Here is a 19,417-nt window from a genome sequence, read left to right as displayed (position 1 = left end):
TCCAGGATGACGCCCAGGTTCCGTGCGTGGTCCGTCGGGATGGGTGCTTTTCCAAGGGCCTCTGGCCACCAAGAGTCATCCCAGGCGGAGGGGGAGGTGCCTAGGATGAGGACTTCTGTTTTGTCTGAGTTCAGTTTCAGACGGCTGAGCTTCATCCATTCGGCTACTTCTTTCATTCCTTCATGCAGGTTGGTTTTGGCAGTGTTAGGGTCTCTGGTGAGTGATAGGATCAGTTGAGTGTCATCCGCGTAGGAGATGATGTTGAGGTTGTGTTGGCGTGCGATGACCGCGAGGGGGCTCATGTATACGTTGAAGAGGGTGGGGCTGAGTGAAGATCCTTGTGGTACGCCGCAGATGACTTCAGTGGCCTCTGACTTGAATGGTGGAAGGCGGACTCTCTGGGTTCTTCCGGAGAGGAACGAGGTGATCCATTCCAGTGCTTTTCCTTGGATTCCGACGTTTCTGAGGCGTTGTAAAAGGGTGCTATGACAGACCGTGTCGAAGGCTGCGGAGAGGTCGAGGAGGATGAGGGCGACTGTGTCTCCATTGTCCAGTAGAGTTCGAATGTCGTCTGTTGCTGCGATGAGGGCGGTTTCGGTGCTGTGCTTGGCTCGGAAGCCGGATTGTGAGGAGTCGAGGGATTTGTTGGTTTCGAGGAATGCGGCGAGCTGATTGTTGACCGCTTTCTCGATGACTTTGGCAGGGAATGGAAGGAGTGAGATAGGGCGGTAGTTTTTGAGTTCGGTGGGGTCAGCTGTTGGTTTCTTAAGGAGGGCGCTGAGTTCGGCATGTTTCCAGCTTTCCGGGAAGGTTGCGGAGTTGAGGGAGCAGTTGATGACGTCTCGGAGGTGCGGTGCTATAATGGAGTCTGCTTTGTTAAAGATGTGGTGAGGGCAAGGGTCAGTGGGGGATCCTGAGTGGATAGAGTTCATCAGACGGATTTTACAAAATGTAAGAGGTAGTAAACAGTGTGTTACAAGAGAAAAGTGACGTGTGCATGTTGCAAAAGAGTACCTATCACAGGTAAAAGGGTAATACTGCAATAACTGGCAGACTCTCAAACCACAGGAACACACTGGGAAGGCACTTCCATCGTCATGGAGAATAGAAATTTCCTATACTAAAAGGTCTTCCTTCAGATAATAGAGAGGGCATGAATTAACTTTGGAAGTGTCTTTGAAGGAGGAGAACTTTGAGGTCAGTTTTGAAGGCCTGGGAGGAGGTGGTGGTCCGGAGCTGAGGCGGAAGTGAGTTCCAGATGCTCACTGCGTTGCCTGAAAAGGATTGGGCCATCGATATTTCCTTCTTGAAAGTGGGAGGTTCAAACAGTAGATTTTCCGCATTTCGTGATGGTCTAGAGCCTCCAGAGAGTTTCCGTTTATTCGCCAGGTAGCGAGGAGAGGAAGAGTGCAAGGCTTTGTGGGTAATGCAGGCAGTCTTGTAGATAGATCTTGACTCGATGGGAAGCCAGCGGAGGGTGGATAACATGGGTGTGATGTGGTCGCTTCTTTTGGCCCCATAAATGAAACGAGCTGCTGAATGGAGAACAGACTTAAGGGGGTACAGGTGGGATTTGGGGAGGCCAGTAAGAAGAGAATTGGAGTAGTCCAGTCTGGGGAGGACCAGCGATTGGACCAGGGTTTTAAGGCATTGCTCCGGGAAGAAGCGACGAATCCCCCAAAGAAGGCGCAGTTGGCATCGAGCAGACTTTGCAATTGAATTTATGTGGGAGAGTAGATTGAGTTTTGTGCCAAGTATGACACTAAGGGATTTTGCGCTGTCGACAATGATGGGTTTATTGTTCAGTAGATTCATCTGGTCCATCCATGATTGAACCGGGGGAGGAGAAAGTGAGGAGGAGAGGAGGAGGAATTCAGTTTTGGAGGGATTCAGAATCAGTTGATGTGTTGACTTCCAGTTCTGAATGCAGTCCAGAGTAGAGCTTAGGACAGAGAGGTCGTGAGTGGAGGCAACCTTGAGGTAGATTTGAGTGTCGTCTGCGCAGAGATGGTAGTGGACCCCCGGATTTACTTAGGCGATTTCCCAGTGGTTCCAAATAGAGATTGAACAATGTGGGTGCAAGTATAGAGCCTTGAGGAACACCTTGACCCACCGCCAAAGGAGATGAAAGACTGTCTGCTATTTTGATCATTTGGGATCTATCAGAGAGGAAGGAAGCAAACCATTTAAGCACAGTGCCCTCCATGCCCATTCTCTGTTGAAGAGTGTTGAGGAGGGTTTTGTGATTGACAGTGTCAAAGGCTGCAAAAAGGTCAAGGAGAATTAGATGACAAGACCCCCCCCGAATCGAGTATCCGCAGCGCGTCATCAATCATTTGCAGCAGGGCTGTTTCAGTACTGCAGTTTTGGATGAAGCCAGACTGAAAATTGTCAAGAAGATCATTGTCCTTGATATGACGAGAGAGTTGTTTCGCAACACATCTTTCTGTGATCTTCGCAAGAAAGGGTAGGTTAGTGATGGGGCGGAAGTTGTTGAGATAATTCGCATCAGCAGTCGGTTTTTTAAGCAGAGGGGTGACCTGCCCAGTTTTGAAGGGAACAGGAAGGGAGCCTTGGCAGAGGGAGTGGTTGACCAGAGTGGTCCAATAGGGAAGAGAATGGGTATAGAAGTCAATGGCAATGACACTAGGGATGGGGTCAAGAGAATGGTTGGAGGGCTTTGTTTCGAGTATGCACTTGAGGAGGACATCTTCAGAGATGGGGTCGAAGTTCTGCCAAATGGCTAGTGATTTGCGCTCCTCTGGATGGGTAGGATGAGCGACCTGATCCACAATTGATTTCACTTTTTCGTCAAAGAATACAGCGAAATCCGCAGCTTTCCTTGTAGAATCCTCCAACTTGGAGGTTGGGGGAGAGCAGTTAGTATTCTTGATGAGATCAAATAGTTTTTTGGGTCTATTTTTGGCTGAGTCAAGGAGGGTTCTGAAGTGTGATGCTTTCCCAAGGAAGATGTGCTTGTGGTACTTGGATCTTGCTGAACGAAGCGTGGCCAAATTATCAGTGGAGGGCGCTTGCCTCCATTGTTTCTCCAGGAGTCTTAGGTGCTTCCTTTCTTCATAGAGGGATTTGTTGAACCAAGGTGCTGAGGGAATGGGCCTTTTCTTTTTGCTTTGGAGAGGAGCGACATTCTTGATTTCGACTGCAAGGACTGACAGGCATTGGGAGGTGAGATCGTCAACATCTAGGTTCGGGTCTAGCCTTGGAAGTGACAGCAAAGCTGATTCACAAAGGGAAACGGTGTCAATATTTTTAGTGTCACGGAACCAGGAGGTAGCCCTCTTAGGTTGGCCAAGAGTTATAGAGTGTGCTAGGTGAAGAGAGAATGGGATGAGGAGGTGGTTAGACCAGTCTACGTGAATAGGGGTAGCGATAGAAAGCATGCCTGCTTTAGAAGTAACAAGGTCCAGGATTGAGCCCTTAGAGTGTGTTGATTCGGTGCAGTGTTGGATAAGATCGTTTGTAGAGAGGAAGGTGGCCAGCAAGTTCGCGGAAGAGTCTTGCAGAGAGCCCCAGTGGAGATTGAAGTCACCCACGAAGGTCTGAATGTCACTTTGCGAGTATTGGTCGCTGATGAAGTCAGTGAGTTCCTCCATACACGAAGGGCCGCTGCCAGGTGGGTGGTAAATGACATGGAATCTGAGGGGTGAGCGGTGGTGTAGTTGAAGCTCAAGAGATAGACATTCAAAAGTGCGGAAGGCGCTGATGGGAGAAGCCTTAAGTTGAAGGGAGTTTCTAAAGATGACTGCAACACCTCCCCCAACTTTGATAGGTCTGTCATTCCTAAAAATAGAATAGTCTGTGGGTAATAGGAGATCAAACATAGAGTGAGAGGTATCGTTGAACCAGGTCTCTGTTACGAAGAACATGTCAATATTGTGAAGGGTGATGGTATCAGAGATTTCGAGTTTGTGTTTTATTGCAGATCTGCAGTTGTGGAGCAGACAGCGCAGCTCTGTCGAGACTGTTTTGGTGACGGGGCACTTGGGCTAAGAAGGGTGGTAGGGATATTGTACCTATACGGGGGTGCACGGGAAGGTTCAGGTGGATGCTCTGTTCTGACAGAAGAGATGGTCGGAATAGTGTAGATAGTTGGGTTACTCGGAGATGCAAGTTGAAGAAGGGTGGCGTTCAAGGGCTTGTGGGAGTGAACGATGTTTGCAGACAACAGGTTATGCTTGGCTATGATGGGGTGAGGGGGCGAGGTGCATCTCGTGGGAAGGTGAGAGTTTTCCAAAGGGGTTGAGGTGAATGGGAAAGTGGAAATCTTGGAGCTTAAAAGTGAAATGGAAGCTACAAGCTGGGAGATGGATGTGATAAGAGAGCCTAGCTTATTTTCAAGAGAGAGTAGGGCGGAGCACGGAAGGTTGGGTGTCTCGATGGCAAAAGGAGGGGGTGAAATTGGTGGTGGAAGGCAGGGAGAGGAGGGGGGACAGGAGGAGAGTTGGGATATAGGGTTCATAGATGGGGAAAGGTGGAGGTTGAGAGCGGGGGTTGGTGTATCAGAGATGAAGGGAGAGTTGTCTTTGTTGGCGTTGCACGAATGAAAGGAATTAAGGACATATTTAGGGGGAGATGGGTGCGGATCAAGGTGGTGGGGTGGAAGGAGAGGGAGAGGGGAGGACTGTGAGGTGTAATTGGAGTGTAGGTGGTTTGGGAGGAAAAGAGGGGAGGTGGTTGGAGAGGTCCTGTTGGCTAGGAGCGGTGGCTGTGAGGGAACGGGCATCGGGCAGAGTGAGGGGGGTTGGGAGAAGGGGAAGTTGAAGAAAGGAAATGGTTCTGCTGGGCCCGATGGAGGGAGATGGAAAAGGTTACCAAGGGGGGTAATGGGGTAGCAAAGCATTGCTGGCGGAGTGGGGGGAAGGAGAGAGATGCAATTGGAGGGTGGAGAAATCGGGGTAAGAAGCGAGGGGAGGAGGGGGTAGAGAAGAGGGAGAGAGGGAGGAATGAGTGGAGCATAAGGACAGTTAGCTGGGGGAGGAGGTTGGAGGAGGGGTGGACTAAAAAAGGGAGTAGCAGGTAGGAGTAGGGGGGAGGAGATGAGATTGGAGTACCGGGACAGTGCAGATTGGACGAGGAGCGTATTAGCTAGTGGTAAGGCTGACGTAATGAAGGGGGGGGCATACTGTGAAGTGGGAGGAAAGGGAAAGGAGGGCACAAGGGAGGGGGAGGGAAGAGGGCCGACCTGTGCCTCCCGAGCATGCAGCCTATTATAGTGTAGGGGGGTCAGGGGAGAAGAAAGGGAGTAATGGGTGGAGCTAGATGGAGAGTCAGGGGATAACCCAGTCACAGAGGAGGGGAGTAGGGAGGGGAAGAGGTGGTCAAAGAGAGAGAGACAGGTGTCTTTGCCTTGGATAATGACAGTACCGTTGTTATAGATTGAGATGGTGAGGGAGCCGTTGAAATACGCAGAGGGGGAAATCTTTAGTTGTTTCCCATGAGGGATAGAGGAGGTGGAGGTGACGTTAAGGGAATTATATAAGCTGGTGGACCAAGAGGGGGTGTCGTGAGTGAAGAAAATCAGTGAACCCTGATCAAAGGGACCGGGCAGCATCTCGAACTCTTCCTTGTGCCGGGAGAACCTCAAGACCTTGAGGTCCAGGATTGGATGGGGACTGCTGTCCTTCTTTGAAACAAGAACGTCACAAAACAACTACTAAACGTCACACTGAAGTGTGACTATTCCAGGCCCCCGCAGCTATCAGATTGACTTGGACGGCAGGTAATAGTCATTTTTAATGTATATTGAATTAATAATTACTGACTATCACAAGAACCAGTGTCGACAATTAAGTGCCGTTGTCAAGCACCAGAAACAACCACCTCAAATTAAGCATTGATAAGGTCTGTGTGTGTAATCACAGTGACATTGACAATTTAAACAGCACACAATATGAACGGAATCGTTTTGTCTCTTGATTATGGGCGTTAGTTGCTCTTGGTATTTGCGTCTATGACGCGCAATGTGCACCCGCTTAGAAACTTTCACTTGGTAGCTTGGAACTGCATAGACGCACCAACATAGCTCATCGTATGTATAAAGTCAGATGTTGACAGAATTTTAGAAATTCATGATATATCGTTGGTGATCATCTTGTGTAAGGAGGGAAGAGTGTTTCCTGCATTATCCTTTGTCACACGATTATGTTTACAGTTTTCTGCATTTATGCGTGAAGCTACCACCAACCAGCCTTTTTCAGGTGGCATCAGTCAAAATTGTTCCATAAAGTAATGGTGTATCGCCACATTTCAGTAATTCTGCTTGTACCTAAATAAGTAGTTACTTAGTTTTCCTTGAGTTTTTTTTATATAGTGCTGACCTGATCCAAAAGTGCTTTAGGTAGAATACAGAATATCCTTTATTTACAGCTAAATTAAAACAATGGTCAGATAAAGGCAAAATATTTATAGTTGATATTTCAATGTCTGGTTAGAGCCAGAGGGTGTAAGGCAAGAAAGTTGTATATTGTCAGTCCCCATTTGAGGGGCCAAAAGCAGGCAAGGGTTACTCCGCCTCAATCCTTGGAGCGGAGGTCGTTTCCCCCCTGGTGTCTTGGTGCCCGGTCTACTAAGGCTCTGCAGACTTGGTCAATCAATCAATCAGCGAATTGTAAGGTTGTTACTCACCCGTGAGGGTCTCAAGGCGCCGGTAGGGGGTGGGGTGGGGTGGGGGGGGAGGTTTCGCAGATCTGTTTAGCCGAAGAGCCACGTCTTGAGGGTCTTCCTGAAGGTGTTCAGGGAGGGGGCATGCCTGATGTCTGCCGGTAGCATGTTACAGGTCTTGGCTGCAATGTGAGAGAAGGATCTTCCTCCTGCTCTGGCTCTGTGGATGTGCGGGGTTTGGCCAGTGCGAGGTTGGAAGATCAGAGGTTTCTTTTCGGGACGTGGAAGTTGATTCCGTTGCTGAGGTATTTGGGTCCGTTGTTATGTAGGCATTTGTAGGCGTGAGTGTGGATTTTGAAAGTGACTCTTTTCTCCACGGGGAGCCAGTGGAGACTTCGTAGGTGTTGACTGATGTGTTCGTGTCGGGGGATGCAGAGAACGAGTCTGGTGGCGGTGTTCTGTATTGTCTGGAGTTTGTGGGGTAGGGACTTGTTGATGCCAGCGTAGAGTGCGTTTCCATAGTCGAGTCTGCTGGTGATGAGTGCGTGGGTAACTGTCTTCCTTGACTAAGGGGGGATCCACTTGAAGGTCTTGCGAAGGATGTGGAGGATGTTGAAGCAGCTGGAGGTGACGGCGTTGACCTGTCAGTTCATGGTGAGTGATGAGTCGAGTACGATGCCAAGGTTCTTGGCGTGGTCTGAGGGGTAGGTGGGCTTCCGAGGGCGGTCGGCCACCAGGTGCTGTCTCATGCAGAAGGGGTGGTACCGAGGACTTCTGTCTTCTCGGTGTTGAGCTTCAGAAAGCTGTTGGTCATCCAGACTGCGACGTCTTGCATTCCTTTCTGGAAGTTGAGTTTGGCAGTGGTGGGGTCTTTGGTGAGGGAGAGGATGGGCTGGGTGTCCTTGGTGTAGCATACGATGTTGAGGCGTGTTGTAAGACGATGGCTGCGAGGGGGGCCATGTAGATGTTGAAGAGGGTGAGGTTCAGGGATGAACCCTTTGGGACTCCACGGGTGATTTTCGTGGGGTCGGAGAGGAAGGGTGGGAGTCTGATCCTTTGGCTTCTTCCGGTGAGGAATGATCAGATCCAGTCCAGGGCTGTTCCTTGTATGCCTGCATCGTGTAGTCTGGCGACTAGTGTGCGTTGGGAGACGGTGTTGAAGGCCGCTGATAGGTCAAGTAGGATGTAGGCTGCGGAATGGCCTTGGTCCAGGAGGGTGCGGAGGTCGTTTTTGGCGGCGAGTAGGGCGGTCTCTGTGCTGTGGTTGCTTCGGAATCCGGATTGGGACGGGTAGAGGACGGCGTTCTCTTCAATGAATCATGTCAGTTTCCTGTTGACTGTTTTCTCGGCAACTTTGGCTGCGAAGGGGAATAGCGAGATGGGCTGATAGTTCTTGAGGTCGGCGGGGTCAGCTGTGGCCTTCTTGAGCAGAGGTCTGACTTCTGCGCGCTTCCAGTCGTCTGGGAAGGTGCCTGTCTTGAAGGTAGTGTTGATGGTGCGTTGTAGTTCGGGTGCGATGGCGGCCATGGCTCTGTGGTAGATGTGAGGGGGGCAGGGGTAGGGGGTGGCCCCTAGTGGATGCTTTTCATTGTCGAGGGGGTGTCTTGGGCCGTGATCGGTGTCCAGTTGGAGATGGTGGGCTGGCTGGTGTTTCTGGGGGGCGGGGGGCCGTCAGTGGTGCCTGGTGGATGGTCGTTGAAGTTGTCGGAGAGGTTTTTGAACTTGAGGTGGAAATACGTTCCAAGCTTGTCGCAGAGATCTTGGGATGGGGTGATGTCTGTGGCTTCACTGCGTGGGTTGGTGAATTCTTGAATGACACTAAAAAGTTCCTTGGAGTTGGAGGAGTTGGCCAGGTCAAGTTCAACCCCTATCACGCTTGACTCTTAGGGTAGTGAGCAGTGGCGGGTGGTGATCTATAGATGTGGAGAGGCGCCGGACCGGAGTGGATGTTTTAACCCACCAACAGGCCCTTTGATTAATGCCTTTAGTTTCAATGCCAAAGCTCTGAATCATGGCTCGTTGAGTGTTTTATTTTTAGCGAGCCATGATGGGGAGCTCAGAACTGGAGGCTGAAGGCAGTGCGAGATTCTCACAATGTCTGTCAGTTACTTACCCATGCGTCCTTGGGTGTTATACTCGTCTGAAGTCCCAACGCAACTCTCAGAGCCTCAGCCAGGTCCCCACTACAACTCCAGACACTGCTCGCATGCTGCTGATCGTATTCAGCAGCATGAGAGCAGCACCAGGATTGGTTGGAGCGGGCTGGCTCGATGCTCCGATAGGCACAGCAGACCTGTGCTTGCTCTCCACGCAGCTGTCTAAGACAGCTCGGATGGAGAGATTTAAAGTGCGCATGCCAGGCTGGCCGTCGCAAGACAGCCGGACCAAAGTGACATTCGCACTTTGAACAGGAGTGGGCACCACTTCCCTGCTGCAAAACAGTAGCAATGGCCCAGCCCTTCCTGACCCTTGGCTTGGGGTGAGAGCAGCTGTGAAAAATGAAATGATAATAAATTCACGTTATTATCATTTCATTTTCACCTCTGATGCTTTTGCAGAGGGGGGTGATGCTCCTCTGCTCACATGGAGTAACTGCCGCTGATGGTGAGGGTGACTAGTCACAGACTATTGAGGTAGGTGTTGTTGGGTGCTCAATGTACAGGAATTTATATAGCGCAAATCACCGAGCGGTTTCTAAGCGCTTGCTTAGGGAACCCGTCCTGGTATTCCCCTGTGAGATAACCCTGGCAGGGTATCCGCAAGGTGAAAGCCAGGCATCCCGCCACGAGGGGCCGTTGTGGAGATTAAGCAAGCTATTGCCCAGAGTTGCAGAGTGTGAACCCGTGAATCGAGTAGGCACCGGAGTGAGAATTGTCGAGTCCATGGACATTTTAGGACTCAAGACCCCGCCGAGCCGGGAATTGAACCCTGGTACTGGGCTGACCTCTGCTTCCAGGTCTGCCTCCTCTAACCAGTGAGCCACACTTCTCCACTGGCTCAAGCTCAGAGATACCTATCAACTAACAGACACAATGAAGCTGATTGTTAAACACCGTCCTTTTCATTGCAAGTAAGAAAGTACTTTAATCACACAGTTCAGCGTCAAAACCATACACAGTCAGTGACTGAGTTCCATTTCATGAGGGCACTGCACCAAATACACTCCTTCTCTGTTCTTTCGAAGCAATCTCCCAGGGTTCTGGGTTCCCCGTCTCTGAGTGCAGTCAGGAGTAGCATTAATCAGGCTCAGGTGCAGTTTTGGTTACCCACAGTTCAAAAAATGTGCTCAGTCTGTATCTTACCACTTCTCAGGATAGGTGAGATCTTACATGCCCTTTACTCTGCCACCTCTCACTCGGAGCAGCTCTCCCGCAAACTCTAAAGCAGTACAGAAAACTGACAAGACCTCCTCAGAGTGTAGAGACCAGATGTGGGCTGGGTTCTGAAGCGGGGCAGCCCAGCCTCTTCTTCAAAGGACAAGGTGCAGGGTCCTGCTGGCATGAATTTGAGGATCTACCTTTGATTTTCTAAATGGTGTGGCAAATGTCCTCACAGGTGCAGCTCTGTGTCCGGGCAATCTGCCACCAGAAGGGCTGCTGCCCTAGCCAGAGCAAAGGCAGCCCTGGAGGGCCTCCAGCAAACTGTATGTGTAGACCTACTGTATTCAGCAAATGTAGCCCCATATGGGCTTTCTGCAGTCACAAAATTGTAGCCTCAAACAGGCCTTTGGAAGTCACGCAATTTAGTGTTCTTGTTACTTCCAGAAACCGGAGTAAGAGTCTGATGTGACCCTAATACACCAAGGTCCCTCCAAATTGCTCTCATGCAGGTTCTTCATTGTGTGCCCCACAGCCACTGGAGACGCGCTGGCCCTCGCTCTTCCCTGGCCAGTCACCTCTTGCAGTGCCGGGCAGGCTCCATCCTTCTCTCAGCAGGCACACAGCTCCTCCAGTAGGAAATCCAGACATAAGGTGGTATCCTTTCCTCCCTGGGAGTCTGTCTGTCTGTTAAGTAGACACCCATCAGCCTTGGTAGCACAGAAGTGTTAGGAGTACTTTGCAGAGCACTCCCCTTCCTTGGTCATAAAGGACTTGGAATTAGAACCAAGCGTGGTATTTTAGGCCTTACTTTTACCCACAACTCCTAGACTGGTCTGCACTCCCAAAACTGGTATGGACAGGTACTTCTTTGAAGTGTCCTTTCCAGGCTGTTTTTCTTACACAGTCTTTGAGGAGAGTGAGGCTTCTCGCCGCAGGTAGCGCTGGGGCTGTCTCCAACATGCAGCACCCACAATAGAGGTACAAAATAGGTGTGACATGTCTGGCAGCCCAACTGAAGAAGTAAACTGGGAAAGACAGATGGGAAGTCCTCACCTTTCACAACAGAATTTGCAGTCCCACCCTTCTCCTCTACAGTCCACCACATGACAGTGCCGGGAAGACTAATCAGCAGTTCCTTACTAACCAAAAGGCTAATAGAATTTCTAAAGTCAGCCCGGTCTCTATATCTCATTTCAGTGTCTGGCTCTCCTACCTTGACCTCGAGGGAGGCAAGCAGTAAACTTCCACTGTCAGGAAACTCTGTCCTCATACCCCCCAACCCTCCCGTTTGAGCTTGGCCAACCCATAGGTTTCCTAAATGGATCCATTACTCTAGCTTACTTATTCTATACATGTGTTCACCTTGCTACACACACACATGTGTAATATGGATACAAAGTCTGGTCACACAATTAGTCCTGTTAATCATGGTATGGTGCTAACACTCTGTGCTATCCTCATGACAGGGGCAGAAGTCCAGTGTCAGCAATGAGAACAAGCGTGGTGTGACCCTCCTGGTCACAGGGCAGGACCAAGACCTTCATATGCACAGAACACAAGGACTGACCCATTCACCCAGCCTGGTACCCAGGTCAACTTCTAGAAAAATACACAATGGTCCAGTGGGTCAAATTTGGGCCAAAGATCTACCACTACACTGGTAACCGGTCCTCTATGGGTGTAGAAGTGTATCAGTACATACGATTATAAGCCTAATATATATTACCAATGTGATGTATTATTTTCACAATATCATGACTTCATGAATTGAAAAATCAGTGCAGGCGACGCAACATGCATAAAGTGCTCTGTGCAACAAAAATATTTACATTATACACATCGGAATAATACGAGACACCCTCAATAAATTCCGAACATCAACATGAATATATCAAGATCTTGAGTTATGTAGACAGGATAGCCTTGGGGGGTATGTCGACGTTTCAGTCCAAATTGAACTAAACTGCAGGTCTCATCTGGACAGCATCATCTGACAAATAGCCTACAAATTTAAAATAGGGCCCTTAGTAATACAGTCGTTGTTAGATTCAGCTTTTTCAGCGGGTTTACCCCCAGACTTTTAGCTTTTTGGCATGCTGGTTTTGACCCTATTTATGTTGGGTTTAGAATTCTGGGCTTACTTCTATTTAGTGCTAAAGTGCATATGCTCTCCAGGTAAATTATGTTATGGAATGGTGTTTCCATGACTGCCATATGTGATTTACTGGCAAGTCCCTAGTAAAGTGCACTGAAAGTACCAGGGTCTGTAAATCAAATGCTGCAAGTGGACAGCACTAATTGTGCCACTCACACAAGCATTTTTGAAAGGGTTCTCAGGGTTCTGCAGTGTCTGCACACGTTTTTACTGCCATGTCCGCTTGGCAAGTGCACCCACATGCGAATACCTAACTTTCCCTTTTATTGCATGTAACTCACGGCCCAAAGCACCCCTATAGGCAGGGTGCAGTGTATGTGAAATGTAGGACACATCCTGGTGTGTGTGACATGTCCTGGTAGTAAAATACAATGTATTTCGTTTTTCACTATTGAAAGGCTATCTGTCCTGACAGGGCCAGCTTTAGCACTGGTGGCGCCCTGTGCGACAATGTTTGTTGTCACCCCCCACAGACTCCCTCACTACTACCCTTTAACAGTGCCCCCTCAAGTCTCCATAACCACTCTCTCGCAGATGTATTTAATTACTTATATAGCACCACCTACACCAGTGCAGGGTGTCAGAGCACTTTACATCACAAATACATTACACAGAGACAATCAATCATACCTGTATAAATCAGTGTATAGGAATTGCTACATAAGCCAGAAGACTACAAGGTGAGTCACATGTCATCCATACTGGTAGACAGTATAGTTTAAGAGTTCATGATCTGGAGAAGCAAAGACTCTGAATTTAAAACATAACTCCATAGTGGGGGTTACATTTATTAATAAGGATTTTTTTACCAAAAGGAACCCTTTTTAAAACATTACAAAGCAGAAAGACTGAGGAAAACATCATAATGCTCTAATCTATACCTTTCCGTTTGCATGCAGCTCTTTGATGACAGTTATTAGATCACTGTTCCATGTTAGTATTTTAACATCTACACTGCCAGTAATAAAGGATCTCTCTGACAAAATCACTGACCTATTTAAACTATGTGTACTTTGTGATCTTCATGGTACACATTTTTTGCAGCAGGCACATTAACCCTCTGTCATTGTGCGATCTTAAAATGAGTTAAACTTCCACTAGACAAAACTCCTCCTCTCTCCAGGAAGAACATTCATCACCATAGCTATCTTGACATTTTTATTTTTGTATGAAAATTGCCGGAGGCCTACAATGGAGTAGCAGGTGCTTTTAAAACCAAAAAATACTTCCAAACAGGTGCCGCCGGGAAGAGTCAGCACCCGGTGCTGTGGCACCGATCACACTGCCCTAGAGGGGGCCCTGTGTCCTGACTAGGGTTGGGAGACAAGATGGTGTCTGAGTAACGGCCCATCCGCGTTGCTCTGCCGGTCAGACTCCTAGAAACTGTAAAAAAACCCTAGTATACCCTCAATCGTAACGCATCTGGAGGGTTCCACAAATGAAGCAGTTGCAAATCCTGTTCACTTTTGGCAACCGACACAAGCAAAAAAGAACTGGTGAAGCATGGAAGCAACCTCTCCTGCTGGCAACTCTCGATGTAAATTGCAATCGACCTGGATCTGGCATCTCTGACTTTTCCAGCCCTGCAGCGGGATTCTCCCGCTATGCTGTCACTCAGGGGGATACTTTCGGTAATCTACAAGCCCTGCCGGCCCGAAGGAAGCTCCTCTCTCACGTCAGTTACCTGTACGGCACAGTGGTGTCCGGGCAGCTTCCTATGCTCATAGGATACATTGTTGCAGCAAAGGACTTGGACACAGACAAGTAAGGATGGCGGGTCGGGGGCGAAATTACGGAAATCTAAAAATATGCAGCTCTCTATTCCTGCAATGACTGCAGTATCACAGTCAAACACCGCTACTGCCACAAATCGTCAAAAACGGCTTGATACACGCAGGGCCAAGAGCAAGGTGGGGGAGAAGAATGGGAGAAAAATAAGAAAGATAAGAAAGGTGAGAAGGCAGGGAATACTGACAGAACAGACATGCCGAAAAAAATGCAGATGAAAACCTCCAGGAACGTTGGCAGTTGCCAGCCGCTAATTACCAACAGCTTTGGCCCAAGCGAGGGACTAGTACAGAGGGCTCAGGAGGAGAGAAAGAAAGGGGAAGAAGGGCTGAATGACCAAACTGACGTTGTTAATGCTGCAGCTGCCCCCATCGCAGCGTGGGTGGTCATAGTATGCCCTGACCTTCAATCAACCCCAACTCCCAACATGGAAATGGACCACAAAGTGATTACCAGTAAAACTCCCGGCCCGGGATCCCTAGATGACCTACAAAACCATAATGAAAATAGAAGAGAAAAGCTAGAAGCACCCAACAATGAACTCTCGGCTATCAATAAAGTCTCTGGAAAAGAAACGGGGAAGAAACTTAAAACCCCCCTCACCCCTTGCCTAAGACACCTGACAACCTGAAGAAGTTCTGCTCCTTAACTGACGAATCAGAAACCTCTGATTTGAGCATATCCGCCTCCAGTGAGGGAGAGGGGCATTATTGGAATAGCAGCTCATATTCAGATCTACCTACAAAAAGTCATGGGCAGACAAAACTCTAAAAGAAAAAGGGAAACCGGAGAAAAAGATGTGAGACCCCTGATCAAGGAAGCGCTGGAGACCTGAGATGGGACTATTCGGCTTCACAACTTTCTAATATGTCTGATTTAACAGGATGCCCATGGGGCAATCGCACCATTAGAGGCAGCACTGAAGATGGAGGGTTAGGGACCAAGAATGAGTCTGCACTGGCAGTGGTGCTACAGTCAATCAAGAGTTTCCAGGAAGAGGTCAAATTAGACAATCGGAGATCACGCCTAGCAGCCCAAAAATTACAAGTGGCCGTGAGGAAGGTGGGCAGAATGTGTGCTGAAATCACAGATAGAATGGCCTCCGTAGAAGTACGGACCGAAAATCTGGAAAAGGATTTAGTCACTCTGAAGATACAAGAAGATGAACATGAGGGCACAGTCAAGGAGCTAATGTGGAAGATGGAGGAACAGGAGAATAGACAAAGGCGCAATAATCTCCACATTCTTGGAATTCCGGAAGGAGCGGAAGGGAACGATCCCAGGAACTTCATGATCACGCTCCTCAAGGGGGCCTTCCTGGAACTACATACCTGGGACTGGGACAAAGAGATCCAGTGATCACATAGATTTCCTCTAACACCTTCAAAACGTCCCTCGTCTACGCCTCAGCACCCTCGTGCAATGCTCCTATACTTTTTTTGTAATTTTCTCCTTTGCCAATTACTCTATGACATGGCTTGGCCAACAACCAAGAGGGAGTACAACAGAATTACTTTCTTCACAAGGCCCGACTTTGCTCATGCCACTGTCCAGAGTAGATGGAGGCTGAGACAACTCTTTGCCCCTTTCAACAACTTGGGGCCGATGTGTATTTACAGAACCCAGCTAGGCTAAAGGTTGTATATAAGGGTACTACGCGTCGTTTTATCTCTGAAATACAGGCCCAAGCATATCTACAAAAGATCACCGGCCGAAATGGGGACAAAATGTACCGGTCAACTGTCTAAAAAACATTGCCTTTATGAAGTCTCACTCCCACAAAGTTATTATCCTATATCTTCTGTTCTTTCGATCTCTCCTTTCCTTTTCTTCGAAGGCGCATGCTAGCTTAACAGATCGCAATGATCAATCTTGGGACTTATTAATGGCTGGCAAGAGACTTGAGTCAGAATATGTAAAATGTTTTAATTTTTCATTTTTTTCTCACTGAGGGTGTCTCAAATGAGGGGGGAAGACCGGCGGGGAAGCGGCGTTCTGATTACTCTTATGCCATTACTCTGGCTCGGGCCGTGCCAGGTAACCTCAGCTATAGGTGGTGGGAGGGTAAGGGTGAGGGGGGCGGCGGATCACGGGGGAAGGGGTTGGCACAACTGGAAGAAGATTTGCAGTTCTTTGTTTTTCTTTAGTCTCAGCCTTTTATCTAACACAAATGAGTAAACTACTCATAGCTACAATTAATATCTGTGGTCTCAATGACTCCAAAAAAAGGTAGAATACGGCATCTGGACTTCGGTTATTGAAGGCCGATGTGATTTGTATGCAGGAAACTCATATCGAAAGCGCTCAGATACACTTGTTGGGAACGTTCGGGTACCCATTGGTGGGGGCCACAACACTAAACTCACGGACACGCGGGATGGCGATTCTGACATCTAATCGTTCACTACAATTCAGACGCCCTCTATTGGACCAGCTCGGGAGGTGAGTATTCACTGAATGCTGCAAGAATAATGGAGGCCTACTCACTATATGCTCAATTTATGGCAGCACCTTAGACGACCCAGCAGTGTTTCTTCATATTAATAATGAATTAGCTGCCTGGCCACTCCCTATTTTTATTTGCGGGGATTTTAACATAAACTTGCCTGCTGACAAGAATATAAGCTTAGAAACTGGCTGGGTATATAGTGGCCATAAACCACAGGTGCATCGGGCATTAAGGGCATTATGTCTAGAACATGCTCTTATCGATCTTGGGAATTGGCAGAATCCTACAGACCTCTGCTTTACTTATTTTTCGTACCCACACAACAAACTTGCAAGATTAGATTTTATATTAGTCTCTTACACTCTTCTGCATGACTGCTCGATGGAGAAAACCCCTTGCATACTGGCTGATCACAACCCCCTAATCGTACAGCTTAAGGGAAAAGGGCCTAAGGGCAGGGCGCTTTCACATGGAGCCTTGAACGTGCTCTCCTTGTCAATGAAGAATACTGTGATATATGAGGGAGAGGATTACCCAATTTCTTAAGGACAATATGGTGCCAGAATCTAAGTTTTTTGGGATATGCTGAAAGCAGGAATACGGGGGGAAACACTCGGATTCTCACTATCCCTGAATAGAAAAGCGCTCTGCGATAAATGATTTGCAAGGCAGATTGGTTGCTGAGGAAGAGGAACTGATCACAGTGCTCCTGACTGAGGGCGACCCTGAAGAAGCACAGGCAAAAGTGATGGTCGCTAGGTCAGCAATTATGGAGATAATAGGTACTGCAGACAAACTTGCTGTATGGCGGGAGGAAGCATATGAGTGTAGCGAGCAGGTGGGCCATCACCTAGCAACCAGAGCTAGACAAAAAGCAACTCTGAATATAATTGTAGAAATTAAAGATCCCATGAAAGGGATGATGTAGGAGAGTAGGGTCTGCTATCCTATGGTCACCCCAAATGTTTGCTTTTTGCTTCACTGGTTTTCGACTACTGAGGCTGTGGGCCTGCTGATCAGACCCCCAGCCTGCTGTTCTCTCACTAAATTAATGATACATGTGCTATAGGCACATACCACAATTGGAAATGGACTCCTTGTCAGCCCCTGTATAATGCACTATAGGTGCCCAGGGCATAGGGGCCACCAAGGCCTACCAGGGGCTGCAGCATATCTTTTGCCACCCCTGGCTAGTTCTTAAATTGACACAACTGGCTGATCACTCAGCTGGGGTAAGGTGGTGTAATCACCCCTTACTTAGATATAGTATACCTATATCTAAACCTATATCTGGACACATATTAACCTGTGAGCCACTCCTATGGAAGGCCTCATCAATCCTGGAGGCAGAGTGCGTGGTTTAATGTGAGATGGAGCTCTAGCATGAGCTGAGCCTGTCTGCAGCTGTCGGGAACAACTCCCTAAGCTGTTTCAGGATAATGCCATACCATATACTCTTAAGTGCATTATAATCCTCGCGGTTATATAGCAACTTTGGTTTGGCTTTATCAAAACATGTCGTGTAAGGTGTCATACGATTTGGAATACTATCCCCTCGCCAGTTCTGGTGACGGGGATAGCATTCCACCCCTCTAGAGGGGTAAGACATGTTACTTTACTTAAATGCGGTTAATTTCTAAAAGGACCTTGGATCCACAAAATGGATGCCTCTGCCACAGACACGAGTCTGACCCCCTGAAGCTGACCAAAACTCAGCCAAATGGGGCCTGGACAAAGGGTTTCCTGTCGCAGGGAGGTGTTACACCCCCCCAGACAGGAGATAGTGGATTGTAGCAGGGAGGTTTGAAAGAAACCAGACACTGCATGGGGAGCACAAGGCTGCCCCTTGCATAATCCGGCCAAACCGGTTCTGGGGCACTCCAGCCCTCGTGCCAGGGCGGCCTGGATCAAAGAAAAGGGGTGTATCCACCCCCTTCCTGGGTCCCACCCATAGGAGGGGACCTAGCAGGTAATCCAGCCCCCCAGATTCGAATAAGAGTGGGAGCAGTGCCAATGCACTTCAGATTATCCTGATGAAACATAAGAAACGAAACTCTGGACCCTTCGACATCCTACTCGACGTAGAAGCCCGAAGAATCTCCCTTGTGGTCAAGGAGTGACCACCCTGTGCAAACAGGCACCATCCAGCCATCGACGTCTGCTTTGTCGCAGTTCCCGCCGGAACTCGAGCAACAGAGATCGACGAGATCAAGCTTGCCTGCCTTCTAACAGCCCGATCCACAGTCCCTGCAGAGCTGAGACCCGTGGAGGCGACCGGAAGCGTGGGGCACGCCATCTTGGAAAGACCACGAGGCGCTGACCGTGCAGCCCACAAGTGACCCTCGAAGCTGTACACCGGGGTTTGAGAAGCCCCAACCCTGAGCCACTCTTGCACCGAAGTTCAGCCCTCCACACTCGACGAGTGCTGCGTGGGGCCCTTCTGCTTCTTTTGGCTCAACGCATTGGCCCGGTCACTTGCCAGCCGGCTTGTGGCCCCGGTGCCGACGAAACTTGAAATTCGACCTGCGATTCTGGTTGCTCCAGATTTGCACCAGCTCCCCTGAAAAGGAGCCACCACTCTGACCCTCCTGGTTCGAGTGAGAAGCAATCTCCCGGTTCCGCGTGGATTGCTTTTGCCAAGTGTTGTTTGCTCCAATCTTGAAGCCGACAGCGCCGACGGCGAGAGCCTGCGTGGGACAGATCGTGACCCGCTCCTGGACGTCGTAGATGCCCCAGAGCCCACGTGACAGCGGAGAGAAGCTCCTCGACGACCACCTGATTGCGCCCGACATTGCCTGGTTCCGTCCTGGTTCCACCCTGGTCACTGCTGAGTGACCCAGACTCTGTCCCCTCTGCTTTCAGGTACTTTTCGACTTGAGTCCACCCTTGGACTCCACCGGACACTTCTCTTTCACCCTGCCTGCAGCCCTTTCAGCTCCAAGCACCAAGAGCCTGCGTGACGAAACCCGACTCAACTTCGACCCTGTGCACCCGCTTCATGTGGGTGAGGTAACATTGCAACGCCGGTGTTCCCACACTGGTACACACCTCTAGGGTCTGTGTCTTAAGTTTTGTTCCTCTAGG

Source organism: Lissotriton helveticus, chromosome 7 (genome assembly GCF_964261635.1).
Source record: "Lissotriton helveticus chromosome 7, aLisHel1.1, whole genome shotgun sequence".
Lineage (NCBI taxonomy): Eukaryota > Metazoa > Chordata > Amphibia > Caudata > Salamandridae > Lissotriton > Lissotriton helveticus.
This window is presented reverse-complemented; position numbering follows the sequence as displayed.